The sequence below is a fragment of the Streptopelia decaocto genome, assembly GCF_964273445.1.
Source record: "Streptopelia decaocto genome assembly, chromosome: 2".
Classification (NCBI taxonomy): Eukaryota; Metazoa; Chordata; class Aves; order Columbiformes; family Columbidae; genus Streptopelia; species Streptopelia decaocto.
Window position 1 is genome coordinate 147,493,225 of NC_138655.1, and position 23,880 is coordinate 147,517,104.

Genomic DNA, 23,880 nt, shown 5'->3' on the forward strand with positions numbered 1-23,880 from the left:
TTGCAAGGGACCTGGGGAGCTGGGCGGGACCTGGGGGGACAGAAACACAGGGCTCAATATAACAGCAATTTGGGAATGGCAAAGCTTAAAAAGATTCTGGTTTGTTTAGTTTCTAGGAGTCAACTTGTTCCACATAAAGCCAACACTGTGAGAACTGAGTGGCATTAAAAATACAATATTCCCCCGAGGAGTAGGACTGCCTGGAAAAGCGTTGGCCACCTGCAGTAACAAAACACCAGCACACTGCGGCGCTGGTCCTGGGGAAGCGTCCCCATGTCTGAAGATGCCTCCTCGTCAGGGGAGTTTCTGTGCCTCCATGTTCCTGACCAGAAGGGCCGGGCTGAGCATGGACACGATGGACACCAATGCCATGCAAGGCCAGTCACAAGCTGCAGTGATGACGAGCAGAAGGCCAGAGGTACTTGTTTAGTATATCTGTCTCGTGGTTTTACAAAGTGAACTTAAAGTATCTATATAAGGAACAGCTGAGATACTTACGATCCATTAAGCTTGACAAGAACCATTACTGGATATAATATTCTCTCATAGTGGTCTTGCTGGGGTAAGAACCAGTGTTGTAACAGCTATTCCTATTTCCCTTGGTTCCTTGCTAATCGCCATTTCACTGCTCTCTTTGTGTTTTTTTTCTCCTGCATTTTTTTAGTTAGTACTTGCAGCATCCTGTGGTACTGGGGAGGAAGTTTGGATGTGAAGTTTCACAGCAGGGATAAAGGTCACTGTGGCAGTGAGAAGTAACAAGAAAAGATATGCAATATATAGCTTGTTTCTTGCTCCCTTGTCCTGGATGGTCTGGTACAAATTATATGTCCTGCTAGACTACAAAAGCTGGAGAGGAAGCATGCTAGATACCAAGGGATTTAGCTAATAGGAATCAAAATACATTTGTATTAATTGCTCAGTGCTCAAATGTGTTAAAAATATCCATATAACAATAACAATCTATTTCATAGCTTATGTATGACTTGATATTTCCAAAGACGCTGTTAAGCAACAATCCTTGCTGAAGTCCCTGACAGCAGAGGACAGCTTGTATGCACACTAAAATGGATAGGTTGAATGCAAATAGGCATTACGTTTTCTGGCAGAAGTCCCAAACTCAGATCCCAAACTTGGGGAACCGATGAAGTTATGCATCCTAGCAGCGAGTTTGGGAAAGATTCTCTTCAAGGAAATCTGCGTGAGCTTTGACTTGTAGTACAGCAGCCAGAGTGAGCATCTACAGATACAAAGCAAAAAACCACCAGCACAAAAAAACTTGCAGAATATCTGCAGATCTCTCAAATCATCATGTTTTATGAGTGTCCAGAATTGCTCTAGATCTTTCCATGTCAAAGTGATGTCTCACTCCTGTTGAAAAGAGCAAGAAAATAAATTAAAAGTAAACCAAACTGTACCAGAATTAAATGCATTATGCCAGCTGTACTGCAGCATCACAAATGTTATGTGTTTGAATCTCTGTGTAGTTACTATGCATGTGTTTAAGCATTAAGTTGGACATGACATGGACCTTCTTTGCAGACAAAAAAGGCAAAATAAAAAAGTAAAAACAGTGTCTATGCATTTCAGATAATGAGACCATGAAGCAACTTGTTGTTTGGAAAATGGTTTCTCAGTGAGCTGCTATGTCTGAAATGGGTTGAGCTAATCCCCAGTCCTAAACACTAGGAGGACTGATCTTGGCTGAACTTTGTGACTCTTGTCTGTCACATTTAGTGAGAGAGGAGCCAACAGTCCCTAAAATACCCATTTCCCCTGGCGCTGGGCAGTTGTGGCATCCTGCTCCTCACATGCCGAGCTGCTGGGGATGGGCTGAGAGGAGCATGCTGGAGACCCCAGAGCAGCTCTGCACGTCAGAGGCCTCCGGTGCTGAAAATGACACAGCCAAATAGTGCAGCTCTGGTTGGCCTTAAAAATAAGAATCAGGGAAAAGTATAAGAGTCCGTTAAAACTCCCAGGCTTGCCAGCACAGACAGCCCTCCAACTGAGCCAACTTGGTCAGACCGGGGAAAGCAGCACGAGGGCTTGTGTGTCTCTCTAGCTTGCCTGTGCAAAGTGACCAACCCAAACTAAGGCAAAGCTGCTTACAGCCTGTGAAGAGCACATTACATAACTAATACAGACCTTCATGCCATAACAAGACTTGCTCTTCTTGAAATGTATATTTGAGACCTTGAAGAATACATCTGAGAAACTATATAACGGTGAGAATAAATGTAGGTTGTCTTGAAATAATTGCATTTTCTTGTGTGCCCCTTTGAAACATTTAACACTGTTACAGCCTTTTCTGTAAAGTTTGTGGAACTTTATGGCCCTCGTTATTAAAGTGGTTGACGTAATTTTTATCAGGGAGAGGTGGAATTCTTTCTCTGCATCACTTCCCACAGAGCCTGCATCAACTCAATTTGATTTTATATTATTCCTTGCAAACATGACCCAAGCCCACTCCAACATCAAATGAGAGAGAAGGTTAGAACCATAAATTTTTGACCTTGCTGGGTGAAAGCAGACATTACACTCAAATCCCTGTTGCTAATGGCAGCTATACTTCATGGCAGTGCAGGCGGTGCTAAAGGGCACCAGCAATGACATCTTTCATCACTTGCACTAAAACGCTCTTCACTTACTGCCGCTCGCATAGGGTGCCAGTGAAATGAGATGTAAATGGATCTGTTGACAAACAGGTTAAATGTCAACACCCACGGTGATACATTGTTAGGAGTAAGGGCACAAGATACTACAGAATTGTTTCAAAGGGGCAAGTGCTGAAAGGTGAGCGAAGTTGTCATCACGGTTGTTTACTGTGTAAGTACCATGGTTTAACTGGTTGGCTCTGGTTCAGTGCAGCCCTCATCCCAATCTCCCTTTTCTTTCAGGCAGCCTTGCTTCAAACTTTGCTGCTGATCATCCACATCTCTGTGGCTCCCTGGTCAGTGTTGCAATGCAACAAGAGGAATCAGAGCATGTCCACAGAGGCAACAGGACCTCTTGGGACCAGTGATTTGGGACTGAGATGCCCTCTGCTTGCTGGAGGCTGTTCTGAGGGGTCGTGAGATCTTCAGATAGAAGATGTTCGATGTTGTGCAACTTGGGGCAGCTATGAGCTGTAACACTCCTGTGTGCTCTGAGTTATTTGGTTTAAAGGGACACTTTTTCCTCACGCTGACATTTATAAAATTTTGCATTGTTTTTATTATTATTCTGAATCGCTATCCAGGGCTTGTGCTAGGCACAACTTAATGCAGCTTTTCTCATTTGCTTCTCTAATAAGCATCTCAAGATGCTGAGAGTTTCTGCTAAGAGCACCAAACTGAAAACCTCCCTTTCTCTGATGTTGAAATACACAGTGTTTTCCATGGTGAAAGAGCCAGAGTCAATGACCACTGCTTGTTTCCACTGTACCTCAAGCAAAGGAGGAAAGTTGCTGCAGAAATATGGTAGGAACATATACATACAAGGTGATACTCCTGATCAACTTAGTATCTTCCATGCAAAATACTTTATAAGGCTCTTAGGGACATGGTTTAGTGCTAGATTTAGGTTATGGTTGGACTTGATAGTCATCAGGATCTCTTCCAACCAAAATAATTCTATGATAAGCAGGATAGCAGTTAGAGAAATGAACAGCTTTTGTAAGGCTGTTATTACTATGTTATGTTTAATATACATCATACCCTCATGTCCCATTAAGGTATGCTCTCTTGGGTGGAGTGTAAACATGACCGAGTATATAACAGGCAAGATTAGACTTATTCCAGTCAGTTTTTGATGAATAAATATTTTGATGGTGTATTTTAACGATGTGAATGGAGAAACTATCCTGTGAAAGGGATATGAATATGAAATAGCCAGAGGGAAAAGCAACTTCTAATGAGATATGAGTAACTTTGAAATCACAGGGTTTCCTGTCTTAAGCTGATGGATTTGTCACTTGGCTCTTTCCCAAAGGTAGATGCCAAATGAAACAAAAATAAAAAATGCAGATGAAAATCTTCATAGATAATGACAAGAATAAAAGATCTCCCTGCAGAGCATTCAGAAAGTATCGCCATGAAAATATAATGTCCGTATAAAATGTGAATATGTCTCATACTAGAAAAAGAAAATATGTTAAATAATAAAAAGAAAGCATGACGTGTAAGGTCAGCTGGAGCTTCTGTGGAAACAGGGTTGGGTTATATCTCAATCAGCAATCATCTCAGGCGTTTCTTACAGCTAATCCTGAAAGAACTTCTTCTTCAGCTAGAACAATGCAACTTTGAGATGGGAAATGAGAGAAAAAGTGGGAATTCCTGACACTGAGGAAGTAACAATACGTATACTTGACGGTTTCTGTACTTTGGAATAGATTTTATTTGCTTCGGTAATTAGTGGGAATGCAGTATTGTTTAAAAGAGTTTTCAACTGTGAGGGTTAGATGTTGGTTCAAAAACCAATAAGAACCACCTACGTTCTAGTGTTAAAACGAATAAAATGGAAAGAGCAATGGGAAGGACTTAAACTAACCTGTCACCTTACTCAGGGGGAAACCTTTCCTTGCAACATCTTTTCCCTAATGTCAACTTCAGGCTTCGTTCCTCCATGGCCATGGCTTCTGGCTGTTCTTCCACAGAAGGTGCTGGACTGTGAGTGTGATCCAGAGCAGCAGCTCCTTAGTCCCTATAAGAAGAAATAAGCTTCATGGAAATATCTCAGACATACTGGTGATGAGTCCCAGCTTCCACTGCCCTGCCTGGCCTGTTCTCCAACCTCTCTGCATCCTGGTTTGGATGTGTCCTCCAGCTACTCCTGGGTTTCTGATTCCTTTTGAATTTTCCCCATGTCATTCTTAGGGCTCCTTTGTTTTGCTCTCTAAACAGGCAGCTCCACCCGGCTCCTTCTAGTGCTTATTCTGTTTTGTGTTTTCCTGGGGTGTCCCTCAAAGAGTGCCCTGTAGAAGCAGACACTTATTGGACATCTGTCTTAGTGTTTGCAATAACAAGAAAGGGAGTATATAGCTCATTTATATGAAATTTCTTGCAGGATTACAAAACTGCCCCCTTGCTGTGGTGCCGAACTGCTCTACTCTACCTCCAGGCTATATATCCCTGCTTCTCGTAAACGGCTTCATCCTGTATTAAAGGCAGCACCTGGAACCTGGCCATCTATAGAACAATGCTTGTGTGATCTCTACTTCATTACCACATCAGTTTTCCTTCTACCTACTCCTGCTTCTTTCTTTTTTCTCCGTGATTTTGTCCGTGCTTTGAGCCTGACCTCCCTTTCTCTGCCTGTTCATCTCTCCTGTGCTTCCTGGTGGGGTCCTGTCTCTTGACAAAGCAAATGACTCCTTGGCTGGACCTTCTCTCTAGACCACTGTTGAAGCCCAGGATCTCTCCCATCTTCCCTGCCTTCTGCCACTTCTTGGACCTCTCAGCAGTCACAGGACAACTTTTTCCAGTTCCACCTATCCCTAGCTGCAAACTCAGTAGCTGTCTCTCAAGCCCAGTAACAGCAGTAAATGTGTTAGCACCTAAACTGGTATTTAGGCTTTATTGAGTTGCTGTACAAACTGAAAGGGAAGCTGCCAGGGGTGGGTTCAGCAGCGCCTCGGGGCAGTGCGTATCCAAGGGTGCCCGTGCCGTACCACAGAACTCTGCCTTTTCAAGTGGGAACTTCAGAAACTTTTGTGTACCATAAATTTACACTCTGTATTCTGCTCTCCTGTCACTAGGTTGCCATACAAATCCCAGCCAAATAACTCGTACTGCATACTAAACATTGGTTAAAGAATACAACGCATAACATAAACTTACATAAACTCCTGAGGTTACTGAAGATTTAACTCCTCAGAACAACAATATTTAGCAGCTCTAAGACAGTAGCATGAACTTCCTCAGGAAATACCTCATCACCTTCTGCCCTCACTATAAACTCTGTTTCTTTGATGTCACCTTCTCTTAAATGTATAATAACATGTGTGTGTTGTTATAAAATTCAAATCATTGTATGCACTGGAAGAGGGTAAAAGAAAGCGAGCACATGAGAAGCTAATCCCAGTGGGGACCTCCAGATGGAGACGTGCTTGGATGCGGCGGTGGAGCGTGTAAGTTTCAGTGCAGGAAGGACGGAGCAGCTGAGTGTCTGCCAGGATGGAGCAGTGACTTTGTGCTGATGTGAGAAGGGACCCCACAAGGTCTGATTCCTCTCTCTTGGCTGGACTGGTTTTTGCAATTAAGAAAAGATACCCCATGCCTTCCTGCTGTAACAGGCACTATGCAGAATAACACAGTAATAACAAATGCAATGACACGTACCACAGCCTAACCCTAAGGTGAGAGCAGAGATAATATTATTCCTGCGGTAATCCCCTGTGGTCAGCTGTGGCCAAGTGCAAGGCTCCTTAATGATGACACTGGTAACTCTAGGACTTGATAAGCTTGCCTTTATCAGTGAAGTCAGAGTATGTTATTAGCAAACGTATACAGACTCTGTGTTCTGCTATAGTGCATATTTGTATAGACATTTCTGACAGTTAAAGATGTGCTAAGTTTCCTTGACAGAAAACAGACATTTTAAGAAAATGGCTGCCATATAACTAGAAACTCCTGGGCAGGGCTCTAAGGAAAACAGTTCCCATGACCTTCTGTGGGGAAGAAATGCTTATCTTTTAATAGGGCTCCATACTATAAAAAAATCCTTACTCTGCAGTATATAGGCTTTTTTAATACAACCCTAACAATACAAGTCCTGAGGAGCTGCATAAGCCATTTGCAGAAATATATTGCAAATTACACTCATCTTTACTCTCGGAAAAAGGAACTTTGAAATACTACTTCAGAACAATGAATTTGGAACAAAGATTGTATCGAGGTCTTCTGTAATGCATCAAATTTCATTATATTACACGGTTTAATCTTGAAATGACAATTACTTATTGATTTACTCACCCTGTTTAAGCAGCTGACTGCTAGCTTTGTGTATCTGGGAATTCTTACTATGGGTTTTGTTTTGGATCATATCTAAGTTCACATTTAATATATTTATTTTAATTTAATGCATGTTTTACAATAGGAGAACGTATAACCCAGCTGTCTTTATTCAGTGTATTCAGTTCATGCTTATGGGTCACCAGCTTGAATTGGCTCCTTATTCAACATTGCTGGATTCTTTATAGGCTGCACATGTCACTGAGCAAATGTAAGGAAAGATTTATTTATGAGCTGCCCTACCTGGGAGTGCTCCCCAGTGGCAAGACAAGAAGTGAGCAATGGGAACTGAAGTTGCAAAGGAAGTTACACCATCTGTCTTAAAAGCAAGACATAAGTGAGGGATAAGGAAAGGATGAAAACAGGCATTTATAAAAAGTTGATTCATCACTAATCTGTTTGCACTCAAACACAGACAAAAATAGCTTGGTTTATGATAAGGTGCTACCCTTCCGAAGCTACATTCCACTTTGAGAGGGAGAGCATGCTGCAGGCAGTGAACTCGGGGTGATTGGCTTCATTTCACCCAAGAACTTGTGTTGAAACTTCATTTCTTGTTTGTGGTTCACACATAAACGAAGTGTAGCTTCTGGTTTAAGCAAGAAGGGAAAGAAGCTCTGCAGAAACCACCTAGAGTGATCCCTCCTGAAGGCTGTTGGTTGACCGAGCTGCATGGATGGGGTGCCCACCACAACCCTGCTCACACCACATGGGTGTGGCATTCGTGCAGCCATGTTGGGCAGTGATGGCTCTGAGCCCGCCAAGGGTCCATACTCACCCCTTCAGCAGTGTTGCTGCCTCTCCACATCTCCAACTCAATCCCACAGCCTCATTTATGTATGCTGTTGTATGGCCTGTGGTTTTGTGCTGTGTGGGTTATACCCACCCCTTCCAACTTAAAGTCGAGTGGGGTTAAAAATAACAGCAAATTTCTGTCTTTTCCTTGCACAGGTACGAATAAAAATAATTCTGAAGTAGAGGTACAGCATGGTCCATTCTGCCTGGGTCCTCTGGCAGGGGCTTTTTGCAAGTGCTGCAGCCTTTGTGGCAGCAGCCTTTGGTTTTCTGAAGAAGCAGCAGCATTCCTCATGGTCTCCATGAGTAGGGCGTTAGGCTGGGCCCTGGGCACAGCCCCCCTCCTGGGGTACAGGTGGGCTGCTGCACCCATGGAGAGAGAGCCCATTGCTCCAACGAAGGCAAACACCTTCATAGCTGCTCTCTTGGCAGAGCAGCACCTGACCACGCTGAAGTGCTAAGGTCCTGGTTCAACCCACCACTTGTGCCTATTATAATAAGACTTCAATATGCACATAAATGCCCAAACTGTACAGTAAGAGGAGTTCAAGAGGGTGAAAGCTTTTCTTTAGGCTTCTAGCAGCTGCAGAAAAATATCCCTCTAGAAATAATTGCCTGTGTGTGTTTTGCCAAGCCTGCTTTCCAGAGGAAATGAAGCTCCTGTGGTTGCACTCTGCCTGTCAGACTCCTTTCCTCTCCTCCAGACAGCACTTTCCAGCTCATGTGCCAGTTCATCCAGGCTGGAGAAGGATGAGGATCCCAGGGAAGCTCTTCCTCCATGTCCTGTTCGACCTGGGGGCTGCACAAAGTACAGAGACCCAGGTCAGTGCCTTCTCTGAGAGAAAAGCCTCTGGTGAGTGCTCAGCAGTTCTCCATTCCATTTGGATCACCTGTTGGCAGATCAGCTCATGATTATCCATGCAGCTGGACACTTGATAGTTACACCACAGAACATCTATTTCATTCATGGGTCATGAGAGGGGAAGGGGGAGTTGACAGGACTTCACAGACTGACAGCAGGCAGCTCAGCTGCTGATTAAGTTGGATTTTCTGTGTTAGAATTCCACTGGGAGAAAATCCCAGCACTTTAACAGATCTTAATTGCAGAGCAAAGCAAAACCGAAACAGGGGTCTCAATTTTTAATCATATTTTCACATCTGAAATGAGAATCCCTGGGGCTTCAGTCTTTGCCAGTCAAAACATGATAATATTGCAGACCTTTGTTTTCAGAGAAGGAACCCAGGTAGGAAAATACCATGCATGGGAGAAAATTTCTGGCTGAATATGTAAATATCAAACACCTCATGCACTTGGTGGCAAGTTTTCTTGCAAAGGTCCAGGGAATCCTCTGTGCAGGGAGCTGTCTTGTCACCATGTGAAACACGGGGACATTTTGGTGTCCCAAGACACCAAAGCCAAAAGCTAAAAGCTGGCAGGATGGACCAGGTACTTGGAGCTATGATGCCAGTCACGCAGGCAGTGCAGAGGAAACAGAGCCGGCGTGACCCAAAGCTGGGTCTGAGCACTTTGGGTTATTCAAGTTACCTCTTGTGTAAATTGTCATGGTAGTGACTGCTGCAGCAACAACCTTGGCCTGTCAAGAGACATCGCTCTGAAGACAAACAAAAGAACTTTGCACTGGTGAAAATGAGTGAAGAAAACATTTTGTATGAATAATTAAAAGTAGTAACAATTGTGCTTACTGTAGGTATTACAGGAGAGGCTCTTGAAGAGCTATTAGTGAACTGTCATGTTTCATACAACATGCAGAAGGAACAGAGGCCAAAAATTGTCAGCAAATTCTTTCATCTAATTTTTAATTCTTATGTTAAAAGCAAAGTGGCAAGACAGAAAAAATGAAAAGCAATATAATTCCAGGTATATATTAGCTTTCAAATACCTGACTTTACTTTTTTTTTTTTTTTTTTTTTTTTTTTTTTTTTTTTTTTTTCACCCAGCAAATAAATTTCCTAAATCAATTCAGCCCCTTTCATGGAAAAAATGTTGACAAAAGGTTGAAAGAGAATTACCAAGCAGGTCATGTACATTTTAGGAGAATTGCACTAGAAAGTGGTCTAAGGTCTAATTTCAGAGTCATATCCTTCAACTTATTAAAATGCATTGAGTTTATTAAGCCCTTTACCTCTTCATATGCAGGAAAAAGAAGAATATTTTCCTTGTCTAAGCATGCTGGGGCAGAACTCTACACTGAGAGTTTTATGAATTGATTTTAAAAAAATCTGACATCCAAAGTTTGTCTGTAAGTACCACGTTAAATAAGAAGACCTGAATTATCTATTGAAGGGCAGTAGCAATGTATACTTAAAAGGAAAATGCATCATCTCTAATTGAAATACGGTGCCTCTGGCTGCTCCATTGAAGAAATTATTGTTCCACATTTCTGTCTTATTTCCAACCAATACAGGCTCTTGTACCAACTACTCTCTTGCCAAATACAAATCTCCACAGCAGCTACAACAGGTGTTTGGTTGCTGACAGCCACAGTCACCCCAGCCTGTATCTGGGGAACACAGATAGGAAGAGAGGGGGCTGAGGGTGGTCCAGAGGGTGGTGGGCTGCAAGGCTGGGAAGAAAGGCATGGTAGAAAGAAAAAAAGTCAAGAATAGGGAAGTATAAGAGGATAAGAGGAAGTTCAGATCCACAACTCAGGAAAACAGATCCCATAAGCAACTGAAGGAAATAAATAATTATATATATATTTAAAAAGGGAACAAAAAAAATAAAGCCAGGTTGCAAAGAAAATGGAAGAGTAAGAGTAAGCTGGTATATGAGATTGCTGAGTAGAGGTCATGAACGTACCATGAGATGATGCTAACCAGCAAACCATGTGTAGTACAGCTCATTAGCTGGCCTTCACCCAGTAAAGTCTGATATTTCTCCTGGCTCCTCACTCGTAATAGGGTACAAAACTGAATGTGTGCCAGCTGCAGTGCTGAGTAAGCACCAGGGGTTATCAGTCTATGGCTTACAGATGTGGGGCTTGTAGAAAGTAACAAAGACGATGAAGATTGTTGTAGCAGGTTCCAACTAACTAGAAGGTTCCTCTCTTCAAAAATATCAGAGCAACTCAAGCCATAAAGGGTTCAAAGACAGTGCAATATATAATATCCAGTGGTGGTGTCATCTGTTCAGTGTCAGAAGACTGTTCAGTAATCTGGTGGATTTTAAGTCACTAGTAAAGACTGATGTGCAATTTCCATGTGGCCAGAGATGAGATTTTCCAATTACCATCTTTATCACAAACATCAGGAAAGAGCAGAGGCTGCTTCAGAAGTTGCTGCTGTGCCTGTTCTGTGTTGCCAGTCATTATTCATCTCTCCGTGCAGGCATTGCAGGAGATTTTGTGCTCGCATCTAATAGCATCACCTGGATGACAGTAATAGTGCCAAAGTGAAAGGAGGGTGTCTATAAGGGACAGTCCACTTACTGGGGTCTATTCCCTTCAAATTAAAGTCTTTCTGAAATTCACCCAGTGGCCTAACATTAGCAGATACAGTTTTTCTAACCATAATTAGACGCAGTTCACTGATATAACAAGCAGCGCACAGTACTGCTGTAGAAAAGAAAATTCAGAAACAGTACATTAGTGTCTTGCTGACATTCAGATGAGCTCTGACCTCATTAAGCCTCTGTGATATGAAGGCTCATTACACACACGATAGCTGCCGAATATCCCCCTCTGCCTCTCTTTGGTCGCAACTCCATTATGTTCTTATGAATAGCTCCACACAGGGAAGAGCTTGGCTGAATGGAGAGCTCTTTTCTGCTGGCCGCTTCCCGAAGACATGACCACATCTGCAGCTGCAGGACAGAAGAAACCTGACAAACCTTGATGTCATTATTGCTGCAATCTGAATGTTACCTCTGCATAATAGTCATCTCCCCAGTATCCTTCTAGCTTGCACTTTAAGTCTTGCCCCAAGCATGTTTGTAAACTTAAAAGGAAAATTTTGAAAAGGTTGAAAAAAGGCTTTGATTACACCCTGAGATGCCAATGGACTGCACAGGAAGATGGTGCCCCCAAAGACCAGATGCCTTGGGCATTTGCTACATGCCTTCACATCCCTTTAGGAATCGGCACTTGCTCAAATTCAGCCAGATGGTACAAGCAAGGACTTTGTAATAAATCCTATTATGTTTCTAGCCATATCCCTAGGACTTTGAAGTAGCATGGGTGTCCCAGCACCAAAACTAGAAGCTCGAGACACAGAGGGAGGAGCAAATATAGGAGCTGTAGCCCAATTAGACCCTTTAGATCAAGTCATGCATGAGTAGACTGCACTTCCTTCCCTCCCACCCCCCACCACTGTATTGCACCTTTCATGGAGAGATTAATCCATGACTTTAAATAAGAGGGCCACATCCCAATTTTCTTACAAGTGTATGTCCCAGCTGCAGATCACACAGATCACACAAAGGCAGCTTTAAATTGGCAAGTTACAGCTCCCATTTGCATTGGGAATTCTGGGTATGGAATTCAACAAAGAGATCATACTCCCCAATAGTTAACAGATTCTCTAGATATTCTTCTGGTTTTAGGTTTTTGGAATAGGAACCTTTCTGCAATAAAATTTGTCCATCACTAAGCAAAATCAGATTCTAGTCAAGACTTAGAAGCATTGATTGTGAAATAAACACTGGTTAGCAAATTGGGATGCAAGACTCCAGCAGCCATCTCCTTCTTAGGAGATCCTCAGCTGCTCGAGGCCATAGCAGGGTGCACAGATAAATCCTTTTCCTTTCAGAAGGCCCTTCTTGCATCTTGGTGAGGTTCAGCATGACCAAGGTTTGTCAGAATTAACACAGCATGGGCCCTCCACAGTCTTAGACATCTCAGTAATAGTTTTCCCAGCCAAATCACATGTAGCGTGTGTGTGCCAGCACAGCTGGGTCCCACTGCTCACCATCCTCCAGCCATGCCCAGATTCCACCTGTCTAACACAGCTGGTTCATCTACTCCACCACTGACCAGTTGCATCTGCAAGGCTGGGTCATGACGCAGGAAGGGCTGTGGTGGCAATGCCACAGCCTGGAGCTGTGCTGCCCAGCAGAGACTTTGCTCAAAACCAGCAGCCACCTCCTCTTGCCTCAGTGTAGTTGCACAGGCTCCATTTCCCTCATGGGATCCAGCTTGGGAATGTCTCATGTCAGGGAGATCACTATTGCTATGGCTTGTAGCCTGGTACATTCATGCTGATAATGCAGCCCAGGACTAAGAGGCATGCTTCATCCTCATCAAGTTTCCACACAGCAGCTCAGGACACAGCAAACTTAATCTCTGCCACTGCTCTAGCCAGAGAAGACTCTTTTTTCCAAAGAGCAGAACCGTGCTGCTGGTGTTGAGGCGCTGGCCCAGGAACTGGCCACAGCACTGGGAGCGTGCGTGTCCCCACGGCCCCTCTCAGCTGCTGTCAGCAGCTCCAGAGCCCTGTGAGGAAGGTGGTGAGGCAAGAGAAGCAGCAGAGAGATTTGGTTTTTCAAAATCCAGGTTAATCTTTAGAGACAGTGCTGAGAAAAAATAACATAGCAGCTTCCAACTTGTATACTAACTGAAAAAAATATGGAGCCCACCATACAGTGACATTATTTTTCACTCTAGCTGCTCTTCATTGAATAAGGAAAGGCCTCAGAGGTCCATCCAGAGGACTTGTGCTTTGATAATCTGCTCTATTGTTTTTCCCCAAATCCCCCTCCCTCTGTAATCAGACCTTCGGTGACTACAAAGGATCAAAATTGCCACATTTAAATATGATTGTCCTCGTGAGAAACTAACATCTGATCAAAGTTTAACAGTGTGAAACAAGTTTCTTGTTTTTGCAGCAAATCTTCATGTCCCTTGTTGTTGATCCAAGTTCATGGAGGTTTATTTTCAAAGCAAATCTCTTGTTTTCATTCCACCGGAGAGCTGTTACAAAGCCAACTGTTGTCACTGCAGAGTATAACTTTATTTTTTTTTTTGTCTAACTGCTAGAAGCAAATGGTTTTCATCAGGTAAATAGTCATTGTATACATGCATTATATGCACAAGTCTTGGACACAACAAGCAGTTAATAGTTTTTAATTAAATAGAGCAGGACAGGACACTTAAGGAGTGACCCAGGGATTACTTGTAGAGGAAGTTTCTCTCATGACTAATAGTAACTACAAATAAGATGGGGTATTACAATGAAATTCTACTGCTGACAAAAATATTAACAGTAAACGATGACAGAACTTTCATCTGGGACTAGGAGAGCATCTGGAATATATTAAGACTGTAAAATTTCCCTTTAAGTGTGGATTGCTAAAGTTAAAGCCAACCACCCAGAAACTATGACACTCAGAGTAACTCAATATTTTTTTTCATTAAAAATTACTTAGGGAGATTTACATCTTCCCTTGGTTGAAATTGCGATGTTCTGCTTGTCCAGACTTTGAGTCCTGAAAATATGTGTGTGATGAGAAGGAGTGGAGAAAAAAATGGTCTTGGATATGTCCTGTGTATGTTCATCTGGGAAAAAAGCCCAGTTCCAGGTGTCCTGCTGCAATGCAGTCCATCAGGTGCTCTTTGTGAGCATTCTGTGCAGATACCCACAGCTTATTAATACCACATGTGAAGTTCATGCATTATATATCTAGAGATGCCATATAAGCACCAGATATTGACAGAGATAAACAGGAGAGAAGTAGGATGTGCTGGGAGATCATTCCAGAAAACAGTAAAGTTTGCTTTAAACAAAAGGACAGTGAGCTTAAAGAAGGATGAGACTGTAGTTCCTATTTCCCATCCTCCTTTCTCCCTCTTGCTAGTTCTCGTGACATCTCTCACTGCAATCTTGTCTTAATTTAGACTGTGAGTTCCTGGAGATAGAAATTATCCTGTAACTTGTTGTATATATTGCACTCAGTACAAGAAGTGCCTCGTCTCGCCTGGAAACTCAAACAGTGTTTGGGAGCCAGCCGCAGCTTGGACAGGGGTTCTGGGTGTCTCTGGGGCTGAACCCCAGTTCGTGCACAGTGCACAATGGGCTGCGGGCCTGAGGGGGACTCAGCCCCCCACTCCTGTAAGGCTGGTCTGGAACCACCAGGAACTGGGACTAACTAGCCCTGTGTACAGCCCCCCTTTTTCAGAGTAAAACCCAGGGGATAACATTGCTTTCAGCTGTGTTAGGAGCACATGAAGGTCTGTAGAACAAACTGAGAGACAAGGGCTGGTTCTGCTCTCCTGCTCTCAGCAAACCCACAAAGCTCCTTAGGGTGGGTTTCACCTCACCTCCTGGGGGGCCCCAGGTCATGAAGATCCAGGGTAAGTGATTCTTCTTCTTCCATTTTTCTTCTCTTGCTCTACTGGGAATAGAAATAGGAAGGACTAGTTGCTCAGCAGTTACCTACCTTCCAGCAACTAGTGTTAAGTAAGATGAAGCCCAAGCAGTGTGGTCAGAGATCAGCCCTGCCAAAGAGTTTTCCTCCCCTACGTATACCACCCTGGGGAGCTTTCTGGCTGATTCTGGAAGAGACTTGGCAAGGTGAGTGCAGCAAAGCTCAGCATGTGAAGCACAGGAGGCCCCACTCAGCCATCCATGTAGCAGTGGTAGGTCATGGTCCCCCTTGGAGCCAAGGAACCCACAGTTAAAGACATATAGAAATGTAGAACAGAAAGATGGTCTAGAATAAAAGCCAGCTCACTGGGTGGCATTGGTAAGCATCTGATGTCTCAGTTGAATATTTATATATTTATGTATTTATTTCCTCAGAATATGAGAAGGGTTTTACAAAGTCTTTGCTATAAACCTTCAGCCCAAAGCCTAGTGCTGGCGTAACAACCCATATTCACAGATCAAAGAACTGTGTTAGGAAGAAGAGGTCAATCTTCTATTTCCTTCATTTCCCATCTCCTTCCAGCTCTCATTTCCTCTTTCTTCTGACCATGTATTTATGAGGCTGAAACATTCAGAAGTAGATGTAGAAATAAGATCAAGCTTTTCAGAAATTGGCAGGGAGCAACTATTATATCCATGGAGGTTCTTACAAACCAGCAGAACACTGGATCTGAACTCTGATGAGACAGTAGCTACTTTTTTGGCATTGAAGAGAGAGTTTTGAAATGCCAGCCTGCAGTGCTAAGAGGGCCAAAAACTCTGTATGTGTCTCCTAACAGGCAAATCCAAACCTCTTGATCTACCCCACATCTTATCCTACCAAGAAGTTGCTGAATATTATCAAAAAACCCAAAACATAGAAAGAAAGTCTGATCCTGGAAATGTTCTGCAATGAGAAAGACACAGATATATACTGACCTGAGCACCAGTCCTTAACACCTTGCCCCATTTCTGGGCATGGTAAATAAGGGAGTGGCAAATATATGTGCAGGAGACAAAGTTGGGGAGCTGGAACAGGCTGTTAATGTCCTCAAATTTTCCTTCCTATCAGTAAGTCATTGCCGCTAAAGGCAATGAAGGAAACCTGCCAAATACAACAGCTAAAACCAACACCCTGAAAAACATAATATTTAGGGAAAGATGTGTGTGGTGAGGCCAGCTAGTGCCAGCTGCCAAGTCTGCAACCACGAGAGGGCTGGGGTGTGGGGAGGTCTCTGGGGGAAGTCCCTGTTGGTGGCCAGACCCAGGACAACACCCATGTTCCTGTGCAGGTAAGAGGCCGTGACCCCCACAGCTGGTGGACGGTCCCACTGACCTTATGGACTGTTCTACGCCCCCTTCCTTCAAACCACTCTCTTTGCGAATGGAAATGGAGATACATACTGATGACAGCCCCAGGGTGAGATGTATGCGCTTGGTGAGTGGTGGCTCAGACAAGGGCTGAGGTCATCACTCCAGCGACAGCTCCCAGGGCCTTAACAGGAGCTCAACATCAGGCTGGAGCAAAATAGAGGCTTAAGGAAATTTTGGACCTACCAGGGTCTCCTGGAGGTCCATCAAAGAGAAACAGGAGTTCTCCCTCTCCAGCACAGCCCTGGCAGGATTGGTGCAAAGCAATTTCCTTGTCTGCGCTTCAAGAGGGATGTTGGGAAGGAGCCACAGCATGACACAGGGGTAGGAAAAACCTCCTAAGTCTTGAGGAGACAGGATGTGAAATGGGCAGAGAATTCCCTTACTTTGATGTCTTCCCTGTCCACATACCTGGTGTCTAATTTGGGGCTACACTGAAACTCTTTTTCCCCACATCAAGATGACATTGCCTGGCTCCCCTGCCAGGAGGTTTTGGCTGGAGAACTGGTTGTCACTGTTGGTGGGGTGAATCTTGCTCTTTGCTGGCAGTAATTAGTAGCTCAGTTTGCTGAGGATTTGCATGCATTTGTCTAATTTGTGCCTGTGGGCTCAAGTGACAAGTAACTAAGCAAAACTTTACTGGCTAAATGCCTAATCTACAGGCTGTTTTGTGATCTTCTGCCCTTAAACTCAACGAAGTCCATGGCTCTGGGACTACACAATGTCCCCATCAGCTTCTCCTCTCAGTCACCCATACCGTCCTTGGCACTAGTGTCTCTAGAGTAGGCTGAGACCCAAGGCCAGGATGTGCAAAAAAGCATTAGTGGTTTGGGATGACAAGTGGGGATGTCTTTCAAAAGCTGTGATCTTTGGAGCATGCTAAACACCTGTCCTCTGGCATCAGGACTGTTCAGATGTCAAGTAGAACAGATGTGTATCCAAGTGCTCAGAGTTGCTGGCCCCACATTTCATGTGAACTCTTCAAGGCTCCTGCCCACCGGAGAGGCTCTGTTGCTTCTTTCCATGAAAGCCATGCAACAGCAGCAACACAGTTCACTGCACCTCAGAAAAGAAATTACCTGCTCATTTTTAGTGGCCATTTCAGTCCAGAGAGTAATAAAACAGCTCTTACTAACTCCACAGCAAGTTCTTCCTAAAAGGTCTCATGAATTTCTTAGTATCTGAAGGCTCCTTTTCCCCATGGGACTCTTGGGAGCCATTGCAGTTGTTCCTGGCCTTGCTTCTCCTTGCAATTTTGATTCTGCACACGCTCTCATTTGCCTGCTATTCCTGTGTTCATTTTTATCTTCACGCCAGGCTTGAGCTACAGCTCCTTGTAACAATATTTCCTCATAAGGCTGTGCTTAAAAAGTAAGGAGCTTGTATTTGTTGGTGCTGGGTGGTGGCATGTGAGGCTGCACAAAGGAAAACAAATGTTTTAGATGTTTTGGAAGGTGCTGTCATGAAACAAACCAGGGCACTTGGGCCTGACTTTGCTACGTTTACTTGTGCTTGGCTGTACCAGAGCCTGTTCAGCCTCCACAATGACTCTCCCCTGGGAAGGTTCCATCACCTCCCTCCCTCCCTGCCCTCATCCCAGCTCTGCTGCTGGCAGGGCCACGCTCTTTGGAGAGATGATGGGGAGGCTTGCCCCCACCTTGGAAAGAGTCTGTCCAGCCATTGCCACCTTGCAAAATCGACTTCTTCAGCCCTGTTTCACACAGGTGACACAGGAATACCCTGTGCAGCCACAGCAGGGCTACTTCTTCCCTCCTCTGGGGAAGTGATCCACTCAAACCACACTGCTTTTAAACATTGCCGAGTCTTTGTCCTGGCTCCAAGCAATTAAACTATCCGTGCAAATGGGAAGACAAATAGCTTATTTACTCAGTTCAAGGTGAGCTGTAAATTGGAAGTACCAAGCTCTGTCTCTCAAGGATCAGGGGGGAGCAGAAGCAGAAGAAAGGGCAATGAACTGGCCACTGCACCTACTTGAGCTTGCTTGCTCCTTATCCAGCCTGGTTTGGAAGCAGTGCTTCAATCCTGTTTGCTTAGGAGGTTTGTTATACTTGTGGAAGATAACACTGCAGTGACGCTGAGCAGCAGGGCAGAGGGCAAAACAATATTTTATTCTTGAGTTAAAGCACTTTCACAAGGGTAAAATAAGTAATCTGGCCTGGCTGCCATGTTGCCTGTGGGGTGGGCATGCTGCACCTCTGGGTCTTCAGATCACCCAGGGCACCACTGCCCTCCTTTCCCTGTCCTCTGGAGACCATGGCGATTGCTCTGGCAAGAGGAAAGGAAATTGCATTATTTCACTCTACAGCCAACCCTGGGGAAAACAGCTACGTTAAAGCCCTCACATTAGAAGACCTTCTTTTTCCACATACGAAACTTAGAGCTGTGAAGCTGTGATTCCTGGAAACATGGTGCCTTCTCATACAGTAATTGTGAGTATGAGCTGAGTAACAAAGTGCTACTCAGGTGTTTAGACAAAACTTGTTTTTGAACTTGGAAACCTTTGCTACTTTTGGGACCAGCTATGGTCTTCCTCTTTGAAATAAGTGGATGCTCAGACTTTTAGTTTTAGGGTTTGGTATTTCTTAGTTTTTCCTTCTTGTTTTTCCCTTCTAAAACTACAGTGTTAACTCCCCCTGGAAATAAGACGTGCAAAGGCAATAAGTTTGGGGTAGAATCATACACTGAACATGGGAAATGAGGTCCCAGGAGGTGAAGGGACCTGCCCCAAGCCCCATAGGGAGCTTGGCCCACACTGTAAACCCAAAGGACCTTTCCAACCCCAATCCTTTGTCTTAGTTGCAATTTTCTTGCAAATATTTGGGACTCAGATTTCAAAGTTCAGGATGGGTTAATCACAAAGAATGCAGCTCTTCCTGCTCTGCATGGAGGGGTGTAAGGTAACAGCGGCTGCAGTGCCCTCCTACACACCCCATGCATCTGCACAGGTTTCAAGTAACATCTGGTCTTTAAACTCAATATCACACATGCAGATTAATGATTACCTGCCTGCTTGCTGTCCTGGCTTCCAATCAGTTCCACTTTATTGACTTAGCCCGGGCTCGACAATGGTTTATTAATCTTGCCTTAGTGTATACATATCAGCCTTATTGTGGTTATATACTTTGCCCACTCCCATTAATGAAGGTTATTATCATAAGGGCTTTGTTAATTTGGGCTGCTGTTAACAGTCTGCAGACCGGAGCCTAGGTGTGAGCCAGATCAAACTCTGCTGCGTGGGAAGTTTCCCACAGGGAGAGCTTTGATAACGAGACGCTGCCATGTCTCAAAGAGAACACAGAGATAGACCCAGGAGACTGTGAGGACCTGTAAGGTGCCTGTCCCGTGGGCTGACATCAGGGACTGCAGCGCTGCCCGTCTCTGTCCTCGTCTCTGTCCCCGGCACAGCACCTGGCACTGCAGCCCGCAGGATCCTGCCTCTGCGGGGTGCCCAGCAGCGAGGGCAGAGCCAGTTCCTGCCCGTGCATCCCCCAGCACTCTGCCCCTGCCTGCTCCTGCCTGCATCTCTGGGCACACAGGCAGCTGGGTCAGGGCACGAGGGCAGGGACTGACCTGTGTTGCAGAGCTGCCCGCCTATCTTGACGTGGCTAATGTGTTTGGGAAAGCTGCTCGGGGCCATTCTGGAGAGCTGGTTCCTGGAAACAGATAATTCAAAACATTTATCTGGAGGATGGTTCGTGGGATAACCACAAGCATTTGTACGATAGGTCAAATATTTGAGGTGCATCTAGATCAGCTCTTACCAATATTATTGTTTTCAGTCGTCTTTCAGAGGAGTCCCTGGGGGGTGGCTGTGCTGGGAAGCGGGGGGAGAGGGCTGGAGTGGGGGGTGCGCCCCGGGCTGGCGGCTCCTCTGCTCTTCCCAGACACAACGTGGGCACGGGAGTGAGAGCTGAGGACTCTGCAGCAGATCCTCCAAAAGTTTAGTTTTTGGGAGTTAACCTGCATATGAGGAGATTCAAGAGCCTTCTATAAAAAATAGAGGGAGTTAAATAGCAGCTGTAAAAACGAGAACCTCTGACAATACAACAAACAGAAAATTACATTTCCCCTTATTGTGTTGAAGGGGCCGAGCTTCCAGCCAGCTGTGGAGGAAATAAGGAGTTTATATTATTTGCAGTGTCAGTGAGGACCAATGTACAAATTTCCTGTCTGGCTCCCTCTGCAGATTAACAAAACTTCAGCAAAGTGTATATTTTTTGTTTCATTTCATTTTTCTATTTCTGTGGGGAGATGTTGTGCACTCCAAGCAGAGTGGTCATGGAAGCTGTGACTGAGAATGTGCCATAGGAAACTCAGCACACAGGAGAGCAAAAGGAAAAAAAGACAGTAAAGCCTGTGATTCCAGAGCAACACAGCTCTGTCCCTTACAGTTCTGAGCCCAAACAGAGCCACAGCTTGCAGGCTTGTATCGATGTTTGTGGTCTCGCAGATAAGCATATGCCATTTACTCACAAGCCCGAAGATCTTCCAACATGTGCACTGACATGTAAAATTAAATTATTGAAAGAAAAATGCTATATTCTGTCTCAGTGCTTGCTTGTCCAGTCTCTGTAAGCAGGAAGCTCAGTCCATATGTGCTGGAGATTTTTCGGTGTCTCCCTGCATTCCAGCACAGGATACTTCAGCCAGCTGTGGGCAGAAATGGACCCCACAAGGCCCTTGGCCCTGGGTGACGGCCGCCATTCAACCTGCTTTCCCAGTTGCTTCCAGCGTCCCATGACTGACAGCGCTGGGTGGGGAGAAAGCAAACATGCACTTTCAGCAAATTGCAAGCCAGGTGTATGTAAAATGAAGAAGCTGATAGTCATTAGCAAACAGCTCAGCATAGTGCAGGCTTCCTGAAGCACTGTGAGGAACAGTCAGGGGTGACAGAAGACCCCAGACAAAGGACCCAAACATCATGAGCATCACATTCTCTCTGGTTTTCAGACAATCGCAGCACAAATAAAACCGGTATTACCAGCTCTGTCTTCCTGTCCAAAATTACAGCTTTTGGGTTCCTAATTTAAGGGTAGCTCCTGGCTGCCCTTCCCCTATGTTTGAGGCATGCTGGCTGCTGGATCTCTGGTCTTAATGTCTTGGAATAAATGGCAGACCAGTCCGCTGCGCTGTACCCGGGATGCTTGGAGTAATCAGGGAGCATTTCTGGTAACAGAGGCAAGAATATTTCAAGCTTCTTCACCTGAGAGAAGGGAAGGAGCATGGAAGTATCTCTGAATGAGAAGAGCTGGATTTCACCTATTGTACAGTATTGTATTGTAAATTAACCTAGCAGAACAGATTGTCTCCCCTGCCTGAGCTATGCTGTGTCTTTCCAAGAGTCCTGTCCCTCTGCCATTGTGTATTTGTGCACTTGTCACCACTGTGCAATGGGCTTTTGCCTGCATCTGACAGGGGAGCACTCGCAGGGGACCCACTAGGTCTACCACTGAATAGAGGTGGTGGGCAATGGCCAGGAGCAGAGGGGACAGGGGGCCAGGCTGAGCGGGATGCTCCCAAAGGGGCTGAGAAGAAGTGCACTAGCTAAAAAACAGTCTGTAGGAAAGAGACAGGGATCTACTTTGGGAACGGCTATGAGATGTGTTGGCTCCAGGGTCTCCCAAGCAAATTAGCTTCTGATGTGGAGCAGGCTCATTTGTTTACCTTCCTGGGAGATGAAAAACAGAGTGAGATTTTGCAGCGCTCAGATGCCCTGAATTTTTTTAAGATTTTGATTAATCATGAGGCATTTTGGCAGCCTCCTTGGATACTCCATAACCCCTATTTAATCAGTCACCATCTGAGTGCTTGCTCTGTCTGGTCTCAACTGGCATGGCTTGACTGCCCAGGGGGCCTGGTGGGCCTCAAGGTGATGGTGGGGCAGGCAGCTGCCTCCACTCAGGGTCTGTGCTGATAGCCCCTTGGTTTCTGCAAGGGGACACCTCATGACAAATGTCCTTACATGGATGTATAACATGGAATAACCTTAATTTGTATTCTGTGTGGTTGCAGTTGTCCTGTAGGGCTCGATGGATAAAAAAGATCCAGACTTCACAGACCTGGAAGCCATTGCTGTTAAAGCTGGAAAATCATGCCATCAGTATTGCAATTGTGAGAAGTTGTGGAAGTGTTGCCAGACAGGTCATAAAAGACACTTCAGAGACACTTCAGCTCCTTGAGTGTCTCTGCCATGCCAGGTGAATGGACAGTGGGAGACCCCTGAGCTGGCTGTGTCTCTATCAAGGATGGGACTTTTGAAGCAAAGGTCTCCATGTGCCATGCTTTGACTGTGATCACAGACGAGTTTTGGAGGATGTGAAATGGATCCTTTTCAAATAAATGGGAATGTTCTCCAGCAGGGGCATTCAGTCCATGGGACCACATCCACATAGCACAAAGCAAGACCCCCTTGAAAGGCTTGGTGTGTAGGCATAGCCCTCAGCACAAACACTTCCTACTCTACAATTCTACTCGCTAGGTGACTCTGAATATAGGTAGTATTCCACAGTCACTGCTGAATAGGTCAAGAAGCTGGATACCCTTGTCTTGTTCCCTCTGCATAGTGGAGGACTTGTTTAGTGCAAGAAGGTGCTGGCTGGTACTTTTTGTTAACAAAACATCTTTCTTTTGTTCTACAGAGATGGCAAAGCTGCTTCACATAGTTGCACAGAAGGTGTGAACATAATTTGCAGAGGGATCTTTTTTCTTATACAGAATGGATTCGGTGCTTCATTTCCCCTTCTAAACCTTTCCTTGTGTAAACCAGGAAAATTTAACATTCTTCCTTCCAAAAAGTGAATCTCAGGAATATGCCTAAATATCTCACTTGACAGACCCTGGGTAATAAGATAGGCCACTGGTTAGCTGAACAAAGTAAAACCAAGCACATCTGGAAAATCAGGATGAGCAAATACTGGTACAAGAAGAGAGCTTCTTCAGAAAAAGAAATGTGTGTCATTTATTTTACCTCTTACAGTGTAGCAGCATTAAAAAAATGTATGATTCACTGCTGCTCCCAAGTCGATTTGGAATTGCCACATTTGGGAACACCAGTTTTCCACCATCACCATGTTCCCGTTTCTCAACTTCGTTCTGTGACGATGAGTCTGGCTGGTACATGCACAGTATCAGAAGTGTCATCTGGTTCTTCTTCAGTAACTGAAGCACATTTTCCTACTAATCTTCTTTGTGCACCAGCTGTCATTGGGGTATAGTCTTCTAATTAACTGCTTAAAAAAGTAAATAAGTCTTTTTTTTTGTTTTTTTCATTCACAGCAAGAAGCAGCTAAGCAGGTTCCTTTCTGATGTATGGCTTGAAGACCCTGGCTGACTGGTGTTGTACTTAGAT

At 44.6% G+C, this 23,880-nt stretch overlaps 1 long non-coding RNA gene across 1 annotated transcript; it reads left to right on the forward strand.

Annotated features, from left to right (window-relative positions):
* Window positions 1-328: 328 nt before the first annotated feature.
* LOC309436620 lies at window positions 329-23,870 on the forward strand. Its single transcript, XR_014183383.1, has 3 exons — window positions 329-418; window positions 8,486-8,603; window positions 23,808-23,870. It is a non-coding gene; the product is annotated as an uncharacterized lncRNA (long non-coding RNA).
* The last annotated feature ends 10 nt before the right edge of the window (window positions 23,871-23,880 follow it).